A 25,809-nucleotide genomic window follows, 5' to 3' on the forward strand; every position below is an offset into this window, starting at 1 on the left:
GTGCCATGTTTTGTGAACATTTACAACAATGATTCGTGAAGAAATTCGAATAATTATGGAAATTATAACGCTGAACGTAATGGACTGCACCGTCGAGTGACGGCCTCGCAGAGCGGTATTGGCGTAGGGAACTACACTTTGAAGCCGTTTATCTCGAAATTACATTTTCAAACACGGTGTACATCATAACTCTTGAACGAACGAATATTTTCACTTAAAATTTTAACTGAAGCTGTAGAATTTTATTCTCTATCGTGTGGAAGCTTCGCATCAACATTGGATGTTTGTAAAACATTTTATAATTGATTAAAAACGATTTTTTTCTCATAAAAATGTAGGGAAAAAATTTATTCATGTGTAACTTTTACAATTTTTGTTTAAATTCGCCCAGCAAAATTTCACACGATAAGTATTAGTGTAGAAATTACTCACCCCAAAGCATTTTGCTTTTAGATGATTGGTTCACCTGGGACTATGTACACCGATTACAGCTGCGCGCTATGCGGGACCATCTTTAGCTTCAAATAACTTGAATAATTTTCAACTTTCTTACAATTTTTTTATTTTACATTACTTGTAACAGCGGACATAAAAAACTGAGAAAAATGCCTATATGGTGATTATTTGGTATCTAAGCAATCCAACCGGCAAGAAACCGTCGATTTCAGTCGTTCAATAGTCGTATACCCCTTAATAACTCGGATTTAAGCAAGTTGGCTAAAAAATATTTAACAATAAGTGCAACATCCGTTTCATCCGAACGATTATTTTCTAAAGCCGGTAGGATTTTAAATGAAGACCGAAATCGTTTAACTGGACAGCATTTGTAGCAACTGCTATTTTTAGGATCATTGTCGATTGAAGATTGATGTTTTGAATAAAACTATTTTTTCTAATTGTTGTATTGTTCATGGAAACCTTGTAATTTAAAAAAATTATTTACGTTTATTTTTTTATTTTATTCGAAGTGCAGATAATGGAATAAAAGTATCGATATTGACGATATCGATACTTCGTTTTCGATATTTCATCTGTATCGATACTTTGTCCTTCAATACGTATCGATACAAAATATCGATACAGTTGGCACGTATCGCCATCCCTAACTCGGATATTACTTGACATACAGTTTTGTGACTCAATGAAGTCAGATACCTAAGTAACATTTCCGTAGGGTAAAGTAGCCGAATATGAGACCCATTTCTTAAAAACATCATAACTCTTGACTGAGAACACTTTTATTAAAATTCCATACGCGTTTTAAAAGTAGAATATGTATTCTTTAGCATCCTACTGGAAAGTACTGTAACAAAAATTCGGTTTCTTCGTAATAAAATAAAACCGAAAGTCATTCAAATACGCAGATAAAAGAATGGGTCCCTAATATGAGACCCAGTTTGTTTTTTCCTGAAACTTATTTTTTCTTTCTTTTTTTATAAAGTCGGTATGTGAAATCTATTTCTTCACTACCGCAGTCTTCGTGGGCCCACCACCGATGTCTTCATGGGCCCACCACCGATGGCTTCGTGGGCCCACCACGCCCATCGTAACACTTTATACGTACACTTAACCCATTGTTCACCTAGCACACCTGAAGAATAAAGACCTGTGCAAAACAAGCATTCTGTGTCACAACTTTCTTTCTTAATCACTTTCATCATTCAGAACAATTTCTTCTTCACTCTCATCAGTGGAATTTCACGGGTCTCATATTTGGAAACAATAATATGACAACTAGTAAGTAGCTTCGAAGTTAACTCTTCATTATTTAATGATATACAACTAGTAAGCCTTAAACTCCATTGCAAGCACTATACAACAGTATTTGTGAGAATCATTATACACTTACCACTATAGAGATATATGTAAGTTAATCGAACCACTTGAAAAACTTTCTGCAACGTATTTCTAAAATATGTGCTTGCTCAAGACGCTCAATTGATTACAATGCCACTGTGCGGACAAAACTAATACACGGTTAGTTAGTAAAGAAATAGCATCGCTATGACACTCAAGAGTTCTGTAGCGGAGATAAACTGGGGCCTCATATTAGGAGAGGTCGTCTTAGGTCCTATTCGGCTACTATACCCTATAAGAATTTTCGTTGTAAATGTAATATTCCTGCGTAATCGTATTCCAAAGTCAAAGTGTGACTACCGTCCCAGGCCTACCCTAGCGATAAAACTGAGCAACCCCTAAATATTATTAAATTTGTCTAAAATTTGGCTACAGAACACTCACAGGGGAACATCCCGAACTCGGAAATTCGAAAAATTCTGAAACTTTGCGAATATATAGAGAATTTCCTCCTGATTACAACGCAATTTTTGTTTGCTGCCCAAATTCACTCTAAGGGGGTGTAATTGACCGCTGAAAATCCGGTTATTTTGCGATTTTGTGTTATAACTCGTGAACTGTACAATAATTTTTTCACCAAATGATAAATCTAATTAAAAGAAGTCATTTTTTGTATCGAAACTTTTTTTCTACCACTTACACTTCGCGAGCTATAACACAAAATCGGAAAATAGCCGAATTTTCAAGGGCTAATTTGACCCCCTTCCAGTGAATTTGGGCAGCAAACAAAAATTGCGTTGTAATCAGGAGGAAATCCTCCACATATTCACAAAGTTTCAGAATTTTTTGAATTTTCGGGTTCGGGAACTTCCCTTGTTAGATGAATAGAACCAAGGGGGCGAGCAAAGTTACATGAAAATACCACCTTCGAACTCCTTACAAAAGGACAAACAAACAGAAGTTAAATATTTAGATAAATGATTAAGTTGCAATTGAACTGTAGAATTATTTTACTTGTAAAGGATATTGCTAGTTAAAAATTCTATTTATTACACATTCATCACTTGCGTTTAATTTGGATGCACGTAAAAAGTTAATTTTTAATGTAATGTATCCAATCTGACCCACTATTGTTAAAGCACATTTATTACTTTTGGTAATTACACTTCCCTTTTGTATTGTTACACTTTGAAAACATTTTCAAGCTCATATTTCGAAAACAAATTATTTAAATAAAGAGTAATGTCAAAAAATTCAATAGTAATTATTATCAAAGAAAATGAAAACATATTTTATTCCGATAGTGCTTTACAAATAATACAGTGAAATAACACGCAGTATCGATTCGTGACCTACATTTTCTATTAATAATTAGTCAGAAGAAAGTAACAGATATCGACTTTTTACCATTACAGGTGCAATATGCAAAGAAGAAGGCAATACGCGCAGTAATATAAATACTGATTTCATAAGAAATTAAATCTAAAACATAGAATACTTTAATTCATGTCTTTCCATTAAAGGCATTTATCCTTTCTATGACAAAAATTAGGTAGCATATTAGATGCCACAGTAAAGTAATGAAAAAAATAAAGAGAATACAAACATTCAATTTTTATTTTTACACGATGAGAACGAAAAGTAGGCTGGGAGAAACTAGTACAATGGGCCTGATGAATAAAAACTAAGCAATTCCTACAAGCAATTTCTAATTAGCAAAATGAATTGCTTAAACAAAAAAAGGAATTGCTTATTTTCATATGAATAAAAATCGTAAGGAATTGCTGGCTTTGTTAGGTAGACCGTATAAATCAGGGGTGCCGATCTAGCGGCTCGGGAGCCGCAGTGGCTCCCTCTCCTCTTAGCCTGCTCCGTAGAGTGCGACGATCAGCGTCGGAAACGCTCGACGCGCCCACTAGTTTTAGTTAGGTTAAGTTAACATAATAAGTTCCTAGGTGCTAGTCACTAGATTAAGAATTTTTAGTATAAGTAGTTGGTAAGACTTAGTAGTAAGGAGAGGAGCTTGGTGGGCAATGTAACAAAGGGCAGAAGGCCTCAGACGTCCGAGAGGAGCGTTAACAAAGTGTCCTTTATATCAGTAGCCATCTTTTATTTCGTCCTCGTGTTCGTAATACATCCAAAACTCTCGGCGTCGCTCTCCCATACATTGCCGAGCTATCATATCCGCCACAAGAGCCGTAGAAGAACGCCTTCCACACAGTGATGCCAGAACCGTGGGTTTTCGCCCACGGGCGCTACCCCCACTCTATGACCAAGCGTACCCCCGTTCTACGACCAAGCGTACCCCCTCCTAGCGCCTGTATCGCACCACACAAGCATACCCGTCCCTCTATCCGTGTGCCGTACGCGCTGCCTGGTCAGCGCTCTCCGGCGAGAATTCGTTTTACTGTCATCGAAGCTTGGGTCACAAGCAAAAAGTCCAGAGTTCAAATCCCGGCGCGGATATTCTACTTTTTTTCTTTAATTATTCTCTAATTTCTCTTTCTATATTCTCAGGAGAATAAAGACTTGAAAACTGTTAATTTACAAAGCATTTTCGCAAATGGCTAATGTAGGATTGCTCTTCCGCCCTTTTTTATACATAAACAGAAATAAATCTTATTTATATATAATATTAAATCTCTGTTTATGTATAAAAACGGCAGAAGACCAACATCGTCATTAGCCAGCTGCGAAAATGCTTTGTAAATTAATAGTTTTCAAGTTTGTATTCTACTGACAAGGGAAGGTCGCGATCCGGACGAGCGCTTTTTGAACGAGACCGGGCTCAAATTATGGGGGCCGATGGGCATTAAAAAAGTGCAAAACATTAGGGGTATCTCGCTAGCCGTTTTTATAAAAAATGGCTTTAAACATATACAGGTTACTAGATATAAGAAAAGAATCAAATTCTTAACAGAAGCTGTTGTAGCTGCGAGCGTTACGCCGCAGGTTCATGTTCTAGAGGTCGTGCGTTCGAGACTCGGCAATAGAAGTTTTATATTTTTATTTTTTTCCAACTGCATTTCTATTTCTTATTCCTTTTTTTACTCACTGCTATATAAATAATATATAAGAATTATAAAGTATAGGATGTGGACTACAATTTTTAATAACACGTTTTTTATTAATCAACTTATTTTTTTATTAATAACAAGTGTGGCTAAAGCGTTTATTAAAATAAAATTCGCTTTTTAATAATTATGTATTTGGCTACTGAATATATATGTGCGCAGAAATTGCAAATAATATAGATGTGAACATAATATTATAATGAGTACATGCAATACATAATACAGCAATAGTAGAAGTAAACATACAAATGTATGGGATGTGGCGTATTTTTTCAATATATTATAATGTAAATACCACAACATATAGGACATTCCATGATACTGGAAAATAATAAAATACCGCCGACATTAGTATTAACCGATGTGCACCACGGGGAGGTTGTCGGTCGGTTTTTCACATAATATGAATAACGCCACATGTGATGCAACATGAATCACGCAACATGTAGTATACCAACAGTAAAAGTGCGCATAGATTGTAACGTCTGCAATAACAAATAAATTGTAATATCGTGAAATATTAGAAAATATTATACACAATTTACTTGTATTATATTATACGTGTTATTAAAAATTGTAGTCCACATCCTATACTTTATAATTCTTATACATTATTTATACAGCAGTGAGTAAAAAAAGGAATAAGAAATAGAAATGCAGTTGGAAAAAAATAAAAAAATAAAACTTCCATTGCCGAGTCTCGAACGTACGACCTCTAGAACATGAACCTGCGGCGTAACGCTCGCAGCTACAACATCTTCTGTTAAGAACTTGATTGTTTTCTTATATCTAGTAACCTGTATATGTTTAAAGCCATTTTTTATAAAAACGGCTAGCGAGATACCCCTAATGTTTTGCACTTTTTTAATGCCCATCGGCCCCCATAATTTGAGCCCGGTCTCGTTCAAAAAGCGCTCGTCCGGATCGCGACCTTCCCTTGTGAGAATATAGAAAGGGAAACTAGAGAATAATTAATGAAAAATTAGAATCTTCGCATCAGGATTTGAACCTTGGTAAAATTAATTTTCGGTGGAGAGCGCCGGCCAGGCAGCACGTACGGCACGCGGATAGAGGGACGGGTATGCCTCTTTGGTGCGGTACAGGCGCTAGGAGGGGGTACGCTTGGTCGTAGAATGGGGATACGCTTGGGCATAGAGTGGGAGTAGGGCCCGTGGGCGAAAACCCTCGGTTCTGACATCACTGCCTCCACACCTACTTCACTCTGATGAATTTCTCCTCCGGGTGCCGCATTCTCTCCCTGCCGGGTCTCGTGCAACGCCTGGAGAAAAATAAGTGGGGGAACCGGGCTGGCCGGGGGCCCGACTCGTGCGGCTCTCGGAGTGGGGAAGTTCGACACTCCTGCATCAAAGGAATGGCTCACCCACATAGGGTAAACAACTGTAGTGATGCATCCCTGTCCCTCACACCACCATGAATTGTTGTCGTCCTTGTCAGGGGGTGTCAAGTAGTTTGAAGAAGCAAGACAAGTTGGAGATAAAAGAAGAGTGTCCCACAGACCTTCCCAAGCGAACCTACGCCTACGGTTCGAAATGTTTACGGGACTCTCAGAATAGTTTCACCGTTCGCACGAGCACCGCGTCCGCAGATCAAGCAGCCGCTGCGTATATCTGCATGTATTAAATTTATATAAAAAAAAAATAGACAGCAACAGACCTTTGGTCTGCAATACTCTAAACACTCTCTGTCCTTCAATCTTTAGCTGTCGCGAGCCACGAGACTCTGTCTAAACTGGCGAAAATCGCTAGAAGTATACGTTCCACACGTAGGAACGCGGCATTAGGGAGTCTCACGCGGCGTTCGGTTCGCCGTTCGGTTCAGATCTGGACGCGGCCTGACGTTCTATACACCTCCCTTAGAAATCATCGTGTAAAAATGTCACGAAAGGACTGGAGGAACAGGAAGCAGCGTTATTTCAACATCGGCGCACAATCTTCAACCTTTCGCTCAAGCGCATGTTGTGTATTCCCCCCTGCACTTGACTTCAAGAATGATGACTAATTTTAGAACAGATGCTATTTCGTGGAAATACAACAAGATTCTTCGGAAGCATAAGCATTGTTCGAGAAAGAAATATACAATTCGTGCTTGTTAACACGTAGTACATATGTAGAATGTAAACACTAGTCGATGGGTGTATTTACTGGAGAGGAATTACACTTTATGATTTCTTCGGGCTGCTTTCTTTCAAAAAGAATCGCGTAGAAAAGTGCTTCTGCCATTTTAAAGTTTCTGCTTAATTGGCTATACAAATATGTATGCAACGAATTAGGTTGTCTGGTAGTGTCCCAATTATAGGGCACCAAATAATTGTCGAACCTCTATAATTCGAAAACCTCTGTAAGACTAAAATTCTGTTCATTTCCTTCCGCTCCGCTGTGAATACCTCTGCATTTCGAACTATGAACTTACTTTAACTCGAATTATTTACCACATGTTTAGGTGTGTTATTTTATTTCTATAATTCGAATTCGGGGAAAGCTCGACTTCTGTAAGTTAAAGTTTATCTCTAGAAGTCAAAGTTTTATCACCGCTCCCTCGATAAGGAATGCTCCCACTATATACCCTCGATGTAATAGTATACTTACATGTTGAATGAAAAAATTTAAAAAATATTAAATCCGACTTCAAAAAAAAAATAAATAAAAATGCACCAAAAAAGTAAAAAATATTTTTTTTCGTTATTTAATCTACGACTCTCAATTTTTTATGTTGGCCCCTCATCATTTTCACTGTGAAAATCTGGCTGAATTTTAAGTAATTTTTTTTTCATTTTTTACTTTTTAGTTTTTTAAGTTATATAACTACATTTATTTAAATAATGAAGTCGGTTAATGAAACAGATTTCTTTTTTTTGTGTAACTTCAAAACAACTTAATCGATTTTGATAATTATTTCTCCCTGACCTAAGTTGATTGAAGCTAAACTAAATGCAATAAGTTTCGCGAAAATAGGTCGAGTAATTATGGAGAAATTCGCAGAAAAACATAATACATACTAACATATATACGACATACATACATCGAACGTAGAACCTCTTTCTTTTTCAAGTCGGTTAAAAGTCATGTCAGAACCTGCAACCAGTAAGACCCCACCGCCCCTCGCGCCACGCGCGTGTCCCCGCAAGCCAATCGCTTTTTAAACGATTATTGTCAGTCAAGCGTATTCTCTGCTTTGGACACAGTTGAAAATGCTATTGATTTACAATACGCTAACACATTAACACAAACTAAAATTACAGATTTTTTTAATAACAACGCGTAATAGCCTATTTAGGTACTTACATAAAAAGCAAACTGTCATTTATTGTTGGGTTAAAATTCGTCGTATGATTCGTGGTGTTTATAAGGAACACTGTTGTACCATGGAACACTTTGTACATTTTACTTTTTTTATATTTTGGTTTGGATATTTTTTAATTAAAAAGTGATGATGATGATGATTATTGAATATTCCTTTACAACTTTCTGTACATTTTTTTATGTTTTACAGTGATATTGAAAGTTAAAAATTATAATGTCACTGCCATGTAAAATGTTCCATGGTACAATATAGTCATTAGGGCGGAGCAATACTATAAAGGCGAAAATTTAAATTTGAATTTTCAGTTGGCCTGGGTGCGGGATAGTTGTATTTTGATTAACCCAACGTAACTGTAAAAAAAATTTGGAAAATATTCATGTCTGCAGGTTTCTTTTTCTCCTAAATATTCATATCATCATATAATCATTTTTAGGAGAAAAAGGATCCTGCAGACATGAATATTTTTCCAAATTTTGTTTACTGTTGTGTTTGGTTAATCAAAAGACAACTATCCCGCACCCAGGCCAACTGAAAATTCAAATTCAAATTTTCGCCTATATAGTATGATTTTATAATCATTTTTACGAGAAAAAGGAACCTGCAGACATGAATATTTTTCCAAAATTTTTTTACAGTTGTGTTTAGTTAATCAAAAGACAACTATTCCGCACCCAGGCCAACTGAAAATTCAAATATAAATTTTTCGCTCCGCCCTAATGTTCATATACCATGGAACACAACCTCTTGCACCTTCGAACACTGCCAAATTTTGCTTTGTAATCAAAAGTTGCGCTTCCTGAGTTCCGGAATTTTGCCAGTAGTCTTGACAAAATGGTTAATTTAAGATTATAAACTTTGCATGCTTCCCTGATTGATATTTTAGTCCCTGGAGGAGCCATAATTGCCTGAACAGCGTTCTTCAAAGCATCTGGATCAATTGGAGCCCTCTTAGCGGCATTCTCTACAACCTGTAATGAGTTTCAACCGTTTATGTAGCACCACTATCCAGTAATGGACAATGTTCCAAGATACACTATGCCCGAGGTACAACAGTCTCCCCTACATACTGTATGTATACGTATAGGTAGACAATAAATAATTGTCTTTTAACAATTGAATTTGTCATTATTTGAGCCTCGACTATTCGAAATATATTAACCCTTGTACAAACCCCTATCAGTTGAATTTTCATTTGTTAAACCTCTCTTACTCGAAAGTTTCGATAAGGCGAAATCTCCAAAACCCGAAGATTTTAACTATTCCCTTAAGATTCGAGTTATCGAGGTTCGACATGTAAACCGAACTATCTTTAACGAAGTTGGCTTTAAATTCTGCAAATTAACCTTTTATGCAATTGCGTTCAATATAGCCCGAATTATGGCATGTTACTGCATCATTTTCATCGGAATGATACAAGGAATCGATTGACATCGCTTTCGTAAAGATCCGATGAGAAATACGGAACTTGACAGTTTTCAGTTCTTTAAGGTAGCGCTATCTTTATCTGTCATGGCCCCCAATTTCCGAGCGGCAGAAGCCATAAAACTCAGTGGTGCGTGAAATCGGAGGTGTGAATTTAGTTTCTGGACCTCTCTGATTGAAACGGGCCGGAACCTGCAACGTTTCAATTACGCGGGCACCTCTGTAATACCTAAAATATGTTACATAAGGTAAATGTCCAAATACCGGGACACGTCCCAGTACCTGGACACTAGTGCAAATAAGACTGATTATTACATTTAACATTCGCTTTATCCATGAAAGAACTATTTTATTCAATTATTCAAATATTTAATAAAATATATTCATGTACATATTTTTTTTTTAGAAAACTTGTAACACTCGTAATAAAAATAAATTTTCTTGAACTCTCCAGTTTACACCATTTCAGTATTGCTCTAACCTGATTTGCTAAACAGTCTCCACTTTTTCTTAAGCGAATATGATTAATAATGTTTAGTATATTGGTACAACTAATACATTTTTAGAAAACTAGTACCTTGTAGTATTATTTTCTGATTGCAAGATTAAAGTTAACGTTCTTATTAGTTTTTTATTCGCGTGTCTATCTACTGGTACAGTGAAATCCCGGAACGGCCCTAAACCTGACCATTTCTGCAAACTGTGAAATAATTTCGAGTTATTGTTGACACAATATTGAAATCATTATTTAACATCTTAGCAATTATTACTTTGTATTCTTGTTATCTTGCGTTAATGATAATATTCAATTAAATATTCATGTGTAAAATTCGCGTGTAACACGTGAATACACATAACCTTAAAATTAGTCATTCAATAATAGATTGTTTTTACCCAAGGTTGTTTACTGATTGGAATAAATTATTTACACAAAAAAAATATGCCAATAGAAAAAACTATTGTATTCTTTTTTTATTTAATTTCCCTAGAAAACATCCAAACTGCTGACGTTTCATCATGTGTCCAGGTAATGGGACAGCAGAATCGGGACACCGGGGCATACTAAATAGTTAAGCTCTCCAGGTATTGGGCCATTGTAAGTGTGGAGAAAAAAATAAAACACACAAACACACAAATTAATGGTTTGTTTATTAGAAATAGTGATGACATATATTAATACTGAAAAATACACGTGCGTCTCTGAATGCACCCTTTTCGACCACGAGGTCCGAACAGGAAGTACATAACCCCAAAAATATAAATACAAGATGGCATTCTAAGCATGGAATGTAAGCTGGGACTGGCAGCTGCCATCTACTGTACAAACAATGAGACTTATAATAAAGATAAGAAAAAACAACTCCACAGTAAGGACTATGAATTTTCAATATTTTACAAAATTATTCAATCCAATAACATGTTGTTTTTTTTTTAAATGATAAAGCACACGCGGTGCCCCATGTAATTGCAAAATCGTTTTTATATAAATCGACTTGTATAACTGCAAAATTCTCAAACGTGTTTCCGCCGTACCTTAAAGGTCCAGGTATTGGGACATTTACCTTATAGGGTTGCCGTGTACCTTTGTCAGTAACTGTTACTAGTATATTCCCTAATTGCTTCCTCGAGAATGGGTCTCCTTAGAAAAATTCTTAAAAAAAAGTAATACCTCTCCAGTGTGACAAAAAGAATAAGGTTGGAATTAAAATCAGTGCCATCCAAACGCAGTATGCTCCGACGCTTAGGAACGTTCCTGTTACCACTGCCTTGCTTAGTATGCATCAAACGTCAGAGGATACATACTACATTACGTATAGGCATCCCACACGAACACAGTAGAACGTATAGAGGGTGACACATCGCGCAAGGGGCCCCATCCGTGGACAGCATAGCTTCGCATCAACGTTACTTTCAATTAGAAAGGTAAATATCTTCAATATTGAACCATGTAACTTCTGTTACACACTAAAAACTCTTAAATCCGCTTAACGCCTTGAATGGCAAAATGTATCGAAAGTACTGTTCAAAAGTCTCTGAATGTTTGTTGTATGCTTTCTCGCCTTCACAATTCATCGCTCGCCCACGAGTTAAGCCTCCGATGAGCCATTTACATAGTAAGTAAAATTTAAAATCCTATATTTTCTATTAAATCTTTATGAATGTATTAATAATGGATCGGCGAAATTCTCCGGATAAAAATGAATCTAAACGCGACTGCAATCGGACTTTTTGTAATTATACGTGATGTCCGACTGGTCTACGTAATTCAGGAATGATTCGAATTACATATTATGTACAATTAAAAAGAACCCAAATAACGTTATGTATTTGTATTCATTTTCATCCGAAGTGCCGCGCCCATCAATTGGTAGTACCCATCCAAGTGTTGTCCCGTTATGAGGATGAGTCCTCTGTTCCGTTAAGGGGTTATACCTAGTCAGGCGGCCGAAAAGAGGCGAATATTTGTGAATTTTTTTTAAGAAGCGGAAGCGTATAATTTTACAAAACTTTTTGCGTTTAAAAGAGCAACATTTAAAGAACATTTGGTAATTTTTTCGTAGAAAAATATTTACGTTTATAATAAAATAACAAGCGACATCCAAGAAGCATTTTTAACAATTTGGTTTTGCGGTGAGCACTGCCATTCGGAACCAGATTATCTAAAATCCGAACACACAAAAAGGAAAAGAGATTCTTAAACTATATGAACGTGGCTATGGGTGGTAGTAGATGCATGAAGAAAAATAAAAAAATGTTAAAATGGCAGCCTTTTGAAAAAGATGAAGCGCCTTGATTTGAGTCTGAGAAAGGTTTTGCCTCAAAATCGGGAAAACTTCTTTAAATAAAAAAGAAACGGTAACAGATACGGCAACAAATCTACTACCACCCATAGCCACATTTATATAGTTTCAGAATCTCTTTTTCTTTTTGTGTTTCGGATAACCCTTACAGTACTTTTCGTCAACGCCAGGGCCACCCGATTATTTTCAACGCTCTCTCTGTATCTGCCATATTTTGTTTCGACTGTCACACAAAAATTCAGAACAATACTCCAAGGTACAATAAAACAGCCTGCCAAACCTCAAATTGATTTGTCGAACCGTTTTTGAAGAAAAAATTCATAAAGAATGACCCATGTTTCGGCACAACAAGGCGCAATCCCCCCCTTAAGGATACATTTCTATCCTCGCTATTTCTTTTGTAATCGCCGCGGCGAGGATATTAAGAATGAGCGAGAGGGCGTGCGACTGCAACAAGCCATAAATTTCGTTCGAGGTAGCGGTGGCATCATATTACTAAAAGAAGACGGTAAAGGCGAAAGGCGAGCCGAATACCATATCGTGTCGTTACGGGAACGAATTGCCCCCCCCCCCCCCCCGTCGAATTCATGACGGGGCTAAACTGTACTATTATAAAGATCAAATAAAAAATTTAGAAAATTAAATTTACATAAAATTCGATATATGTTTAAAACGCTGAGAAAGCTGGTTGAAAATTTTTCAGCTGCAGTGTTCGCTCTGTAGAACCTGACCGACTGGATACAGTGCTTCCCATAACATTGCTCTACTTAAAGTGTTATGGTAATCTAACCGTTGTTGTTAGGAACGCCCCAGAATAACCACACATCTTATCGCCGAAGCAACTCAAGACCCTAGGACTCAAAAGCCTACAGAACCTCCATCACTCATAATCAGTGCGATATCTAACGAGATCTGATCACCTACGAGGACCTTATATTTCAACGCGTGGAAGCTCACGTAGGTCATCATTCATCCCCCACTAACGCACCACCATACTATTAGTTTTAGTATAAAAATCCTTTCAGCAAACCCTAAGTAAGTCAGTAAACCCTGAACATAAGACCACATCGAATCACTGTCAGGCAGCACGCTGGTTAGTGTTCTGATTCTGAAAATAAAAGGCCTATCGTACAAATAAACTCTTGTTGCGAACTTGACTCGAGGGTCAGTGAATTGAAGAAACCTCCATGGAGGTACCTTCTCTTCTTCCAAATCGTAACACCGTCGTACTAGATCATTCCTTATAGGAGAAGTCCTGACTTAGCACTTTGATGATATTTGATGATAATGTATACTTTGACATCGAAACGTTAAAGGTGATCTGGAACATGAGTGAGAGAAACTTTGCCGGTGGCATTTATCCATATTCAGTCACACCATCTTGAGGACACGTTGTACGTAATAGAGGAGACTAGGGCGGCTTGATACAGTCTTATATTACCCGCCTAAGACACAATTGAGAACTGTACGTTGTAGAATGGAATGCTCCCGACAGATTGCAACATGTGGTGATTATTGTAAATGAATCTGTTGACCTGTTGTTGTTTTATTAGAGGCAGTGCTTTTGTGCTAAAAAATGTAGGTTTTTATCTGACATCTACACTTATATAATCGTTGTGTCACTGATTCATCACCGTCTAGCCGCTGACCCTGGAAACATGAAATTCGGAGGGTATATTTCTTTTGCGACGTAGGTGCTCCATAAGAGGGGAATATCTGAAATTCCAACCTGAAGGGGGTAAAAAAGGGTGAAATATGTTTTCTCGGACTCCTTATTATTTCTTAGGCCCGATTAGATATCAACTTGGTTCTTGCTAACAAAGGTTGCCCACACAAATGCTTAAAATCCAGATTCAGCAATTTGCCCTCATCAACCCCTAAGGGAGTGAAAAGGGGTGGAATGTGTTCCCACGGATTTCTTAAAATCTCTTCGGCTCGATGAGATATCAACTTGGTTTTTACTTCGAAAGGTTACCCACATAAATGCCAAAAAACCAGATTCAGCAATTTGCCCTAATCAACCCCTAAGGGAGTGAAAAGGGGTGGAATGTGTTCCCACGGATTTCTTAAAATCTCTTCGGCTCGATGAGATATCAACTTGGTTTTTACTTCGAAAGGTTACCCACATAAATGCCAAAAAACCAGATTCAGCAATTTGCCCTAATCAACCCCTAAGGGAGTGAAAAGGGGTGGAATGTGTTCCCACGGATTTCTTAAAATCTCTTCGGCTCGATGAGATATCAACTTGGTTTTAACTTCGAAAGGTTACCCACATAAATGCCAAAAAACCAGCTTCAGCAATTTGCCCTAATCAACCCCTAAGGGAGTGAAAAGGGGTGGAATGTGTTCCCACGGATTTCTTAAAATCTCTTCGGCTCGATGATATATCAACTTGGTTTTTACTTCGAAAGGTTACCCACATAAATGCCAAAAAACCAGATTCAGCAATTTGCCCTAATCAACCCCTAAGGGAGTGAAAAGGGGTGGAATGTGTTCCCACGGATTTCTTAAAATCTCTTCGGCTCGATGAGATATCAACTTGGTTTTAACTTCGAAAGGTTACCCACATAAATGCCAAAAAACCAGATTCAGCAATTTGCCCTAATCAACCCCTAAGGGAGTGAAAAGGGGTGGAATGTGTTCCCGCGGATTTCTTAAAATCTCTTCGGCTCGATGAGATATCAACTTGGTTTTTACTTCGAAAGGTTACCCACATAAATGCCAAAAAAATATTGCAAAATGAAAATGTAATAACAAATACAGTTACAACTGTAACACAACGATCGACATTAATAGCACACGAACTCGTGAAAAGGTTTCACAACATGATTGAAGAAATGTCTTTTACTGATGAAGAAGAGTTGCTGCAAGAAGACGACATCATGATTACCGATGAGTTTAAAAATGTAACGAGCGACGCATCAACTTCCCCAAGCAAATCAAGTGACGATAGTCTTTATGAACCGGACGAAAAAAGCAGAAAGTATTCTGTAATACCACTTCATACCAAAATAGCAGCTACTACTTTAGCACAATTACATCCAACTTGGAATTTGAATACACTACGAAAAAAGGGTTCACATTTATTGAAAAGGAAAGATCAATTAATGAATTGGAAAAAAGACGTAGAAAAAGGGGGGATCTTGAGAGACAAGCTTTCAATGATTGACAAATGGACATATGACAGATTTGAGGAAGCCAGAAACAATTTACATAATGTCACTACCAGAATGTTACAGCAGTGGGCATTAACAGCATCAATACAATACGGTACGAATGCAATAAATTTTGTCGCGTCACGTACATGGACGAATGAATTTAAAAAACAAGCACAAGATTAGCCATCGCCATGTTACAAAATATGTTAGTGGTGTTGACAAAGCATCATTGGAAGATACAACCAAGGCAGCAACCAAATTTCAAACACAAACTTGTGCAATAATAGAACGTTTCAATCCCGATTATGTCACAAATACCGATCAAACAGGATGTGAATACAGGACACCAATCAAGCGAACGCTATCCTATAAAGGCGAAAAATCAACCATTGTAGGAGTGCAAAATATAAATAAAATTACCCATTCATATGCAGCCCAATATTCAATAACATTATCAGGAAAATTGCTTCCGCAAGTAAATACAAATGTATGCCTACAAGAAACGGCCCCAACATTTGGTCCACGGGTACAGGTACAAGTGGATGCACTTACCAAAAAATTTAAAAACGTGTTTGTCACGTGTACAAAATCAGGAAAACTTTGCATACCGACATACGAGTCATTTCTAGACAATGTCATAAAACGCTATGTGCAAAATAACAAATTTTTGTTGATATTAGATTCATGGGGAGGTCAAATTAACCCCATGCTGTATGACGACAGATTCTATGACGATAAACATTTACCAACATGTACCTTGAAAGTAATACCCCCAAAGTGTACACCATTAACCAATTACCATTTCTAGTAGTATTTAAGTGCAGACGCGGAGACACCCGCATCCAAAGAAAGAAAAAAGCACACTGTAAGCCTCCCATTGTGCATTGGTCGAGCTGGTTAAACATCTTCCTTCTTATTCATTACGCAACCAGGTAACATTATTATTATTATTGTTATCGACTCTAAGGGACGCATTTACCACAAGGCCCACGCTGGGGCGATTGCACTCCCTATGGAGCCACGTATTAAAACCGAAACTCGTCAGAAACAACATAAATACAATATAAAATACAGTCTAGTTATAATTGCAAAATAAAATACTCTTTTTAAATATTAAATTCATAATATAAAAATAAAGTCTCTTTAATGGGTAAATACAATCCGATAAATCGTATGTGTATGAATGTCAACACAGTATCTAATCTTTTCGATTTCTTCGACTGCTCATTTCATACATTCAGAACTAGAGTTATTAATCATATTTTGTAATTAGCTATTATTTCGTTTTACTTTGGCTTTTATGTGTTTTATCTCTATGCGGTTTTATACTGCCACCATATTGCGTAATTATGTGTGTAATTTTTCTATCTGTGCTTCATTGCTGACAAGGGAACACCGCGAACCCGGACTCACCGATTGGAACGCAACTTTGTGGGTTTTTAGAGTGATTCAAAACAAGAAAAACGGTGTGTTTCATTTGGGCCCTATCGCCCCTTAAGGGGGTGAAAACTAACCTCAAAGTCAAATTGGCACTTCCACTTTTTCGCGTATAACTCTCAAAGTACAACAGGCAGAAAAATATGTTTCAAACAAAAGTTTAATGTTGCAGTAAGCGCTACAAACTTGCGTTATCAAAATTTTGAAAGGAGTTAAAAAAAAAATACAACTGACGAAAAAAACTGTTTTCAAAATTTTGTTAACGCAAGTTTGTAGCGCTTATTGCACCATTAAACTTTTATTTGAAACATTTTTTTCTGTCTGTTGTACTTTGAGAGTTACACGCGAAAAAGTGGAAGTGCCAATTTGACTTTAAGGTTAGGTTTCACCCCCTTAAACGGCGATAGGGCCCAAATGAAACACACCTTTGTTCTTGTTTTGTGTCATTTGAAAAACCCACAAAGTTGCGATCCAATCGGTGAGTCCGGGTTCGCGGTGTTCCCTTGTGAGTGTATGTAATGCCGTATATTGTATTTATCAAAGTGCTTCCGTTTAAATAAATAAATAAATAAAACAAATCAAAATAAATAAAATAAAATAATATAAAAAGCAAGAAGCAGCTAAAACATTTGTGAAGCCTCACGCCTCCATTTGAAATACATCCTTCTTTCCTTAGAATATAAAACTAACAGGAACTGCTGTATTGCATAAAGTTCATGTACATGAGCGTGCCACCAACGAGGCAAAAAACTATCGGAGTAATAGCTATTTTGTTTCCTACATCTACATATTTCACACAACCGTAGAAATAGACTTGTTCTTTCGAGGCCCAATAATGATGTTGCGCCTAGGGCCTCCAAAAGTGTAAATGTAGCCCTGTCGACTCTGTATGATTATCACCTTATATTTTATATTGGATCCCGTTGATATAATGGTCCAATTCTATGAATTATCTAATAAATAAAATTGTACTATTTACTGTAACCGATTAAGTGAAAAAAAACCCTTCAGCCTCCTTCAACTCTAAATCCGGCCATCTGGTCCACTGCTCCCTGGTAGCGAGGCCAAGACGTAACAATACTTTTGAAACAACTACATATCCTGTTTACTAAGCACACTTGCACATCTAACATTCTTTTCCACAATACTCTACTATATCACAGTGTATCTCTCATAATTTTTATACAACTTAACAACAATAATTTCAAAACATTATTTGTAGTTTTACACTACATTAAAACTCAAGTGCATCGTAATTTACAAGGTAAGGTCTCGGTGCAATAATGGTCGCGCCAACTTTGTACTAAACTCTACTTTCGTGTTTTTCTAAATAAGATCTCTTTCGTAAAATGAGGAAAAATATTCCACAGAAACTGGATCGATTCAATTTATTTTGACATTCTTGAAATGGGTGCTTAAGTTATAAATAGTAATGATCTGGATTTCGTTTAAATAATGGTGTGTACCTTACTGCTTCATAGCACTGCATTAGCCATCACATTGTTAGTTGCTAACGTTTCAGACTAAAACCTTTAGTGTTAAGCAACCGTGGAGCGTAAGAAGAAGAAAGTTTATGCAATGCTTTAAAGTACAAAACAAATCCCATTGCTGAACCGTATAAAACAATCCAAACGACTGTATTATATGCATGCAGTTCCATTTCGTTTCTTTTTTCAGAATATTTCAATTTTAATGGAATTCAGTGTCTGCTTGTACCGGTATAATGAATTATTCAAAGCCGATTTGCGACAGATAGTCATCTGTATCGAAAGTATACATCCTGAGAAGAATAACTGTCTGGAGTATCAAGGGTGAGCGTCATAAGTCGATGTTTATTATTCACACAGATCTATTCTGATATAAGGGGGTATTTTCGAATCAGCTCTATTCCAAGGCTGTTCTAAATTCTAATTTATGTTACAGACTCACTGACAGGACTGTGAAACAGTAGCTTTAACGGCATGCATTCAAAAGTACAACCGATAAAAGTTAGGCCTTAAGGAAGTTAGCAATTCTATTGGAGATGATATAGGTATTGACCTACAAGGAATTGCTGATCTATGAGGTAAATGTATGTGGGTTTGGCATAAAAGATACAGCTTTATCTTGGTTGGCATTATATCTATCTGATCGATCTCAATAAGTAATGGTCTCCGAATCATTACCTGTGTTTTCGTCATCTAGCTACCTTACTCGTGGAGTTCCTCAGGGTTCAGTTTTGGGTCCATTACTTTTTAGCATTTACGTAGCTGACTTGGCTAAATGCAGTGAATACTGTGCATCCTATATTTACGCGGACGATGGATTAATTAAGATTAAGTAATTATCGAGACTTTTAAGCCGACGCACAGTGGTTCGAGCATACTACATGCTAGCTGGACAAAATTATTTTTTCGCGGTATTGGGTTTATATGGGGTTGAAATTGTTAGAAACAAACCTGATTCGTACCACAGTTTATTATTTCACTAAAAATATCAATAAAATAAAAATATGACTAATTCAATAAAGGAAAAAGAACAAACGACAGTATTGTACTTTAACTATAATTATCAGTGGCAACATTTTGTTTATTCCTGTAATTTCTGAGTTTTCTGTGGAGTTTTAAAAAAATTTCGAGCCACAGTTGACTCACCTAACATAAAATGGCTATTAAAACAGTGTTTTGCTATATGTTCCACGTCGTTCCACGCAACAAGGGTTGAATGTACGGAAAGTATAGACTTTCTAGTTTTTTTTAATCACACGATCGATCTGCAAAAATTTGCAAAACTATATTTTGTGAATTTTTTTCGAGCGCGACGCTCGGCAGAAGAGATAGCACTGTTGTTATATTTCAGACTCTATAATGTAATGTAATGTAATTAACAAGAAATTAATAGTTATAAGGCGCACTTATAGTTATAGTTAATCTATAATACGTATAGAGTCTGAAATATAACAACTGTGCTATCCCTCCTGCCGAGCGTCGTACTCGAAAACAATTCACAAAATATAGTTTTGCAAATTTCTGCAGATAGATCGTGTGATTAAAAAAAAACTAGAAAGTCTCTACTTTCCGTACATTCAACCCTTGTAGCGTGGAACATTTTATGTTAGGTGAGTCAACTGTGGCTCGAGATTTTTTTTTAAATTCTATAGAAAACTTAGAAATTATAGGAATAATCATAATGTTATAACTGATAATTATAGTTAAAGCACAATATCTACCATCGTTTTGTTCTTTTTCCTTTATTGAATTAGTCATATTTTTATTTTATTGATATTTTTGGTGAAATAATAAACTGTGATACAATTTGAACCCCATATAAACCCAATACCGCGAAAAAATAATTTTGTCCAGCTAGCATGTAGTATACTCGAACCACTGTGCGACGGACTGTTCTTCAGCTCAACTTGAAGTTGCATCAGATTTGCACATAATAGGGGAAGCAAACCAGTAGATGGACGGGGCCAGTAGATGGACGAATCGTTGGTTAATCGTTAATATTGAAAGAACTACAATTTTAATCTATATTATTGTTTTTTTTAATTTGTAGAAAAAACGTTTGTTGTTTTATAAAACATTAATATAGGGTAAGTGTGGGTATTACTGCGGACTTTTAAAATAGGTTAACTTTAGAACGTTCGATAAAGCGCTCAAACGAATGAAAATCCCTCCTCCTTTTTTTAAATGAAAGTTGGAACCCTAATAATTCCATAAAAAATATGAGGGCGGGGTAATAGGCACAGTTAATTAAAAATACAGAGATTGAAACATAAATGTCATTGCAGGAGCTACTGCGGACATGCATGCATTACTGCGTGCTAGTTATTAACGAAATACCAATTACTGCATGGGTATCATTACTACGGACTGATGTTAGGTGAAATATTAGTATAAGAAATAAATTTTCTATTATTGTTTTTATACTTTTTTCCTCACTTTTATCTTCTCTTGGCATCTTTATAGAGTTGTAATTGTCACTCACGCACCGCGGCTGACTTTGAAGTTCAAAGTTTGGACGCTAGGTTGACGTACGGTCGGAGAAAAGGTTAGGTTACGCAGTCGTCAGTCCGCAGTGATACATGCACATGGTGTAAAGTACTGCACCTAATACTCCGGTGAGAAATAAAAATTAAAACTAAAATGTAGATGACTGATTCACTGGTTTTCTGAAGGAATAAGTCTTACTTTATCGAGTAATAACGCTGCATTACATGTATTACTGTTAATAACAAAAATATAAATGTTTTTCAAGTAGGTGTTCATGACCGCCATATCGGGAATCGACCGAAGTTTCGCCTTGACGAATTTCAAACTACGATAAAAGAATTAATAATAATTTTGCTGTACATATTTATTAATAATTATCTGTAATCGAGGTTAAAATAATTTTATCAAAAATTTTCAAGAGATTATGTACTTTCCAATATTAAATATGTTCTGTTTTAGAATATCCGCAGTAATACCCGCGCTTACCTATTTATTGAATTTTTTTTTGTATGCAAAAAAGTTTGTATATGTATGTACGGTCTTGCGCCAGTATGCGCTAGTCGCTCGATTATTAGTAGCCATTGCTCAGCGTATTCGTGCCTTCAAGTTAATAAAAAACGTGTTTGGACGTATTGTAGAGAGGTATGTAATAGATAATTGTATTGAAATATTAATAATTTATAAATAAACGCGGAAACAAAGAAAAATAAAACGATAGAACTTATAAAATTGACTGTCCATGTACTGGTATGGATTTTCTAACCTAATCCCAGTAGATGGACAGAATAGAATTGAACCTTTTAAAGCTGTTTTTTTTTTAATAAACCTAAAGTTTACACATTTACTTCTATGTAGGTACCTTATTTTTCTTTTAATTTAGATGGCAAGCAACAAAAAAGATATACCTTATATCAATATGCACATAATGATGTACATAGATAGAGCCTTAGAAAATATTAGAAGAGGAATGAGTGTGGGGAAAAACAGTCAAAGCATATAGAATTTCTAAATCAACATTGCATGCCCAATTATCAGGGAAGGCTCTCGAACATTGTAAAATGGATTCAAAACCTATTTTAACCGTAGGCGAAGGAAACCGCTTAAAGCAGTGGATTTTAAATAAAGCCAGGCTGGGTTTTCCCATGCATCCTGACGAAGTGAGAATGAAAAGAAATTTCACAAAGAAAATCCAGTACTGTAAATAAAGTTTGTAATCCGTTGATACTACAAGAAACAAATCTAAACAGCGAATAAGATGGAAACAACAAAATTTCACTGGACTTAACAGTTGAATCTGTTAAAGAAACTAGTCAAATTTTATAATTCCCTGTTAAATTATGTTATTGGTTAGAATAAATGAAAGAAAGTAATAAATTATGTAAGCACACAATATCTCTTTCCCCGTTGCAACGTTTTGGCTAATCTAAAGCGACTATACGTTTTATGTTAGAGCGTGGGACATGTAAAAAGAAGCTTACCACATTCGTAAGGACATGATTTTCTTAATTTATTTAAGTATATAATAAAGACATACTTCTGATAAATTAAAACAAAATTAAAAACACTTTTTTTCATAACAAAAAATTAACTACATAGATCATAGAATATCAAAAATAACTATATGGATATATATTTTTATTTTGTGCCATTATGAAAATGTTAAAAAGGTTACATTTCAAATCGGGACTGTCCTACATGATCCAGGACGTCTGATCACTTTAGAATAGATATAACCTCACTTTATTTGCACTCTGGGGCCATAACCTGTTGCACAGTTTTCGGACAATGAAGACCGCATACGTTTTTAATTTTTATTGAATAAACTATATTTTAACAAAAAATGCCTTAATCTAGGTCACTACTATAACTAATAAACCTTTTATACGTCTAGCCAGATATCCGTCCATCTATTGGTTCCAAACTGTCCATCTACTAGTCCTATAGTCCATCTACTGGTGATACGGGCTATGAGTAGAATTTTCATCTTTTTATGCTTAAATACATTAATTTTTTTGCTTACAGTAATTTTTTTCTTTAAATTTATACATTTTTACGTGCAAAGCTTTTGATTATTTTCTAATACAACAGATATTTCTAAAAAACACCTTGAGATGTAAATATCGGAATCCGCTAAACCGTCCATCTACTGGCCTGCTTACCCTAGCAAGGTGGACTGATACGCATGATCTAAGTCTGAACCCATCAAAAACTTCCTTACTTCTAGTAGGATCTAATCCCCTACTAGTGCAGGTAAACTCTTTCAAAATCGTTATATATCCTCAGAACAAATATAAAAGTCTGGGACTTATTATGTATCCAAACTGGACCTTCGAACTGCATATTAATTCTAAAATTAGCATTGCTTATTTTCGTCTACGCAAACTGTATGCTGTAGCGCGTGTCCTTTCTCGTAAGCAGATACTTATCCTCACCTCTCTATTGATTACATCCTTATGTGACTACGCTGACATAGTGTATTATCCCTGCTTAACTAAACGTGTCCCTTCGCGTATTCAGCTGGTTCAGAACGCTTGTGTTCGATTTGTTTTGGACTACGAAAGTTCGATCACATAACACCAGCATTTATAGAGACTGGTTGGCTTAATATGAAGCAGAGATACATGTTACATCTCTGCTCTCTCATATACAAATTGATGTCCACTGATGTACCACCGTAGGCCTTTTTCGCCTTCACTAGACATGAGGATATGTTTTTCAAAATATATGGGTTCACATGAGAATTGGTCCACTATATTGTGTATGCTCCATATCAACAAAAAATGAGTATGACCGAATCAGTACACACGTATACTAGGTCGGAAACCGATGATGAAGTCCCCTTTGTACTACGATTTAAATGAACCAGTAATAGGGATCTCTTTAGCTAAGATATTCCGTTATTTCCAGCGTTTACATCGCTACAACTAATCGTGGGTCTTGTTGTACACTGTTCAAGGTACAAAAAGACGTTCGTGCAAAACAATTCATCCTTCGGCTGATGTGGACAGCAGTAGCTAAAATCCAAAACTTTAGTGTCCGCAGGTTACCGCCCGTGGTAAAGTTATTATCACCCAATCCAAATTTGCGGGTTAAAATACACACCAACCCAATTCAATGTTTCGTGGGCTATCTGTGCACATGTGTAAATACAGCGGAACTGCAGCTCATGACTACAGCGCGATCTTATGTGGTAACGTGCGGACACCGCGAAAGTGCCGGCAGGCCTGTCTATCGTCTGCCGCTCTACAGACGGAAGCGTAGTAAAATAATAATTCAAATCAAATTAAAATATGTATTAGATAATGGATCACATTAATATAAATTTGTATGAAGAAATTATTTTTAATTATAATTAATAAAAATATAACCCCGGGGATGCTTTGCCGTCTGTGTTTATATTATGGTGCATCCTTCAGCGTAGATGAGTTGGTGTGATTATTTCTAGTTACATAGATAAAGTACCATCAATGCTCCGCGTGATTTAGAGTGCCATGTATAAGTTTCGTAAAATAGCCATCTTGATTTAGTCATTTTAAACAGAAATTTTTGTTTGCTATGCTTCATGTCTTTGAATTAAAGTATGGCATTCGTGTCTTCTAGAACTTTGTTGCCTCAAGCCACAGGAAGGGAGTAGTGGATGGCATAGGTGGCTCACTAAAAGCCACAGTGTGGAATCGTATGGAAGCTAGATCGCATAAGGTTGCCACTGGTGAAGAGTTCGCCAACGTGGCTGCAGAAGTCTGTCCGAATGTGCGAATTATGTACATTTCCCATGACAGCGTCGTCAGCCTTCAAAGAGTCTTAGATGAGCACTGGCAGGAACTGATACCTATTCCTAACACATTAGATGTGCACAGTGTCCACACATTAGCGCCCCATGTTATAACTGTCCCGTCTTACTGGAACAAAGAGGGGTTCAGAGCGAGGCGGAAATACAGCGATCCTTATTACCTGGCAATTGCTTATTTTAGAAGCGTTTTAGGGAGCATTTGCCTGCCAGATGTCTAATAGGTGGCAATTGACATCGTGCTATTTTTTTTTTTGGACACCTCGACCGTCCTCGCTCTGGGAAAATCCGTTGATTGCTCTGTCAGCGGGTGGTATACGGTAACTTCAGACCGGTACATACCATCGACCACCGCTGACTCGCGGGACAATACGGTCATAAACCGCGACCCTGGCGCGACGTTCCGGCCGATCAACCTAGCGAGGTTTGGTAGCCAGATGCCCGGTTTTCCCTCCGCTACGTCACGAAGAAGGAGAGGATTCGTCCTCCATCACCCAAATCACAGAGGAAAGGTTCCTCCTCTTCAAGGAAAGTTGAGCCAATCAGGCATTTTGGCGTCTCCCAAAATTCAGATGTCTTGTCCACCTTTGACATCGAAAAGGTGGACAAGAGCAGAATTCAATCGACTATCTGTAGGGACGCTAGAGTTGCAAGTACGCCGAGCGGCCGGAACGACGGCGGTGACACAGAGCAGGCCATGGGCGGGGATGCCGGTTTGTCGGTTTGGGTCGCGGGAAAACAAAAGATCGTTTGACGACGTTCGAAGAGGTTCGACTTGGCAACGAGCGTGAGAGAGAGAGAGTGGGAGCGAGAGAGTGCGTTGAGGGTGCGAGGAAGGAAAACGTGGTAGACGGTGGTAGACGGTGGTAGATGGTGGTAGACGGTGGTAGACAGTGGGAGACGGTGGGAGACGGTGGGAGACGGTAGTAGACGATGGCAGACGGTTGTAGACGGTTGTAGACGGTTGTAGACGGTTGTAGACGGTGGTAGACGGTGGTAGACGGTGGTAGACGGTGGTAGACGGTGGTAGACGGTGGT

The 25,809-nt window shown here is 37.0% G+C and overlaps 1 protein-coding gene and 2 long non-coding RNA genes across 6 annotated transcripts in view; 1 reads left to right on the forward strand and 2 right to left on the reverse strand.

The window, feature by feature from the left end:
* The window catches only part of LOC143372289 (uncharacterized), a 228,167-nt gene that overhangs the window by 114,004 nt on the left and 88,354 nt on the right, over positions 1-25,809 (forward strand). The gene's annotated exons all lie outside the window — the stretch shown is intronic.
* LOC143372261 (neuronal calcium sensor 2) overlaps positions 1-25,809 on the reverse strand; it is a 449,084-nt gene that overhangs the window by 74,024 nt on the left and 349,251 nt on the right. The window lies entirely within an intron of this gene.
* Positions 703-1,934, reverse strand: LOC143372126 (uncharacterized). The gene is made up of 3 exons (XR_013086226.1): positions 1,759-1,934; positions 1,561-1,706; positions 703-1,499 (listed from the first exon to the last, which is right to left on the reverse strand). It is a non-coding gene; the product is annotated as an uncharacterized LOC143372126 (long non-coding RNA).

Source organism: Andrena cerasifolii, chromosome 8 (assembly GCF_050908995.1).
Source record: "Andrena cerasifolii isolate SP2316 chromosome 8, iyAndCera1_principal, whole genome shotgun sequence".
Taxonomy (NCBI): domain Eukaryota; kingdom Metazoa; phylum Arthropoda; class Insecta; order Hymenoptera; family Andrenidae; genus Andrena; species Andrena cerasifolii.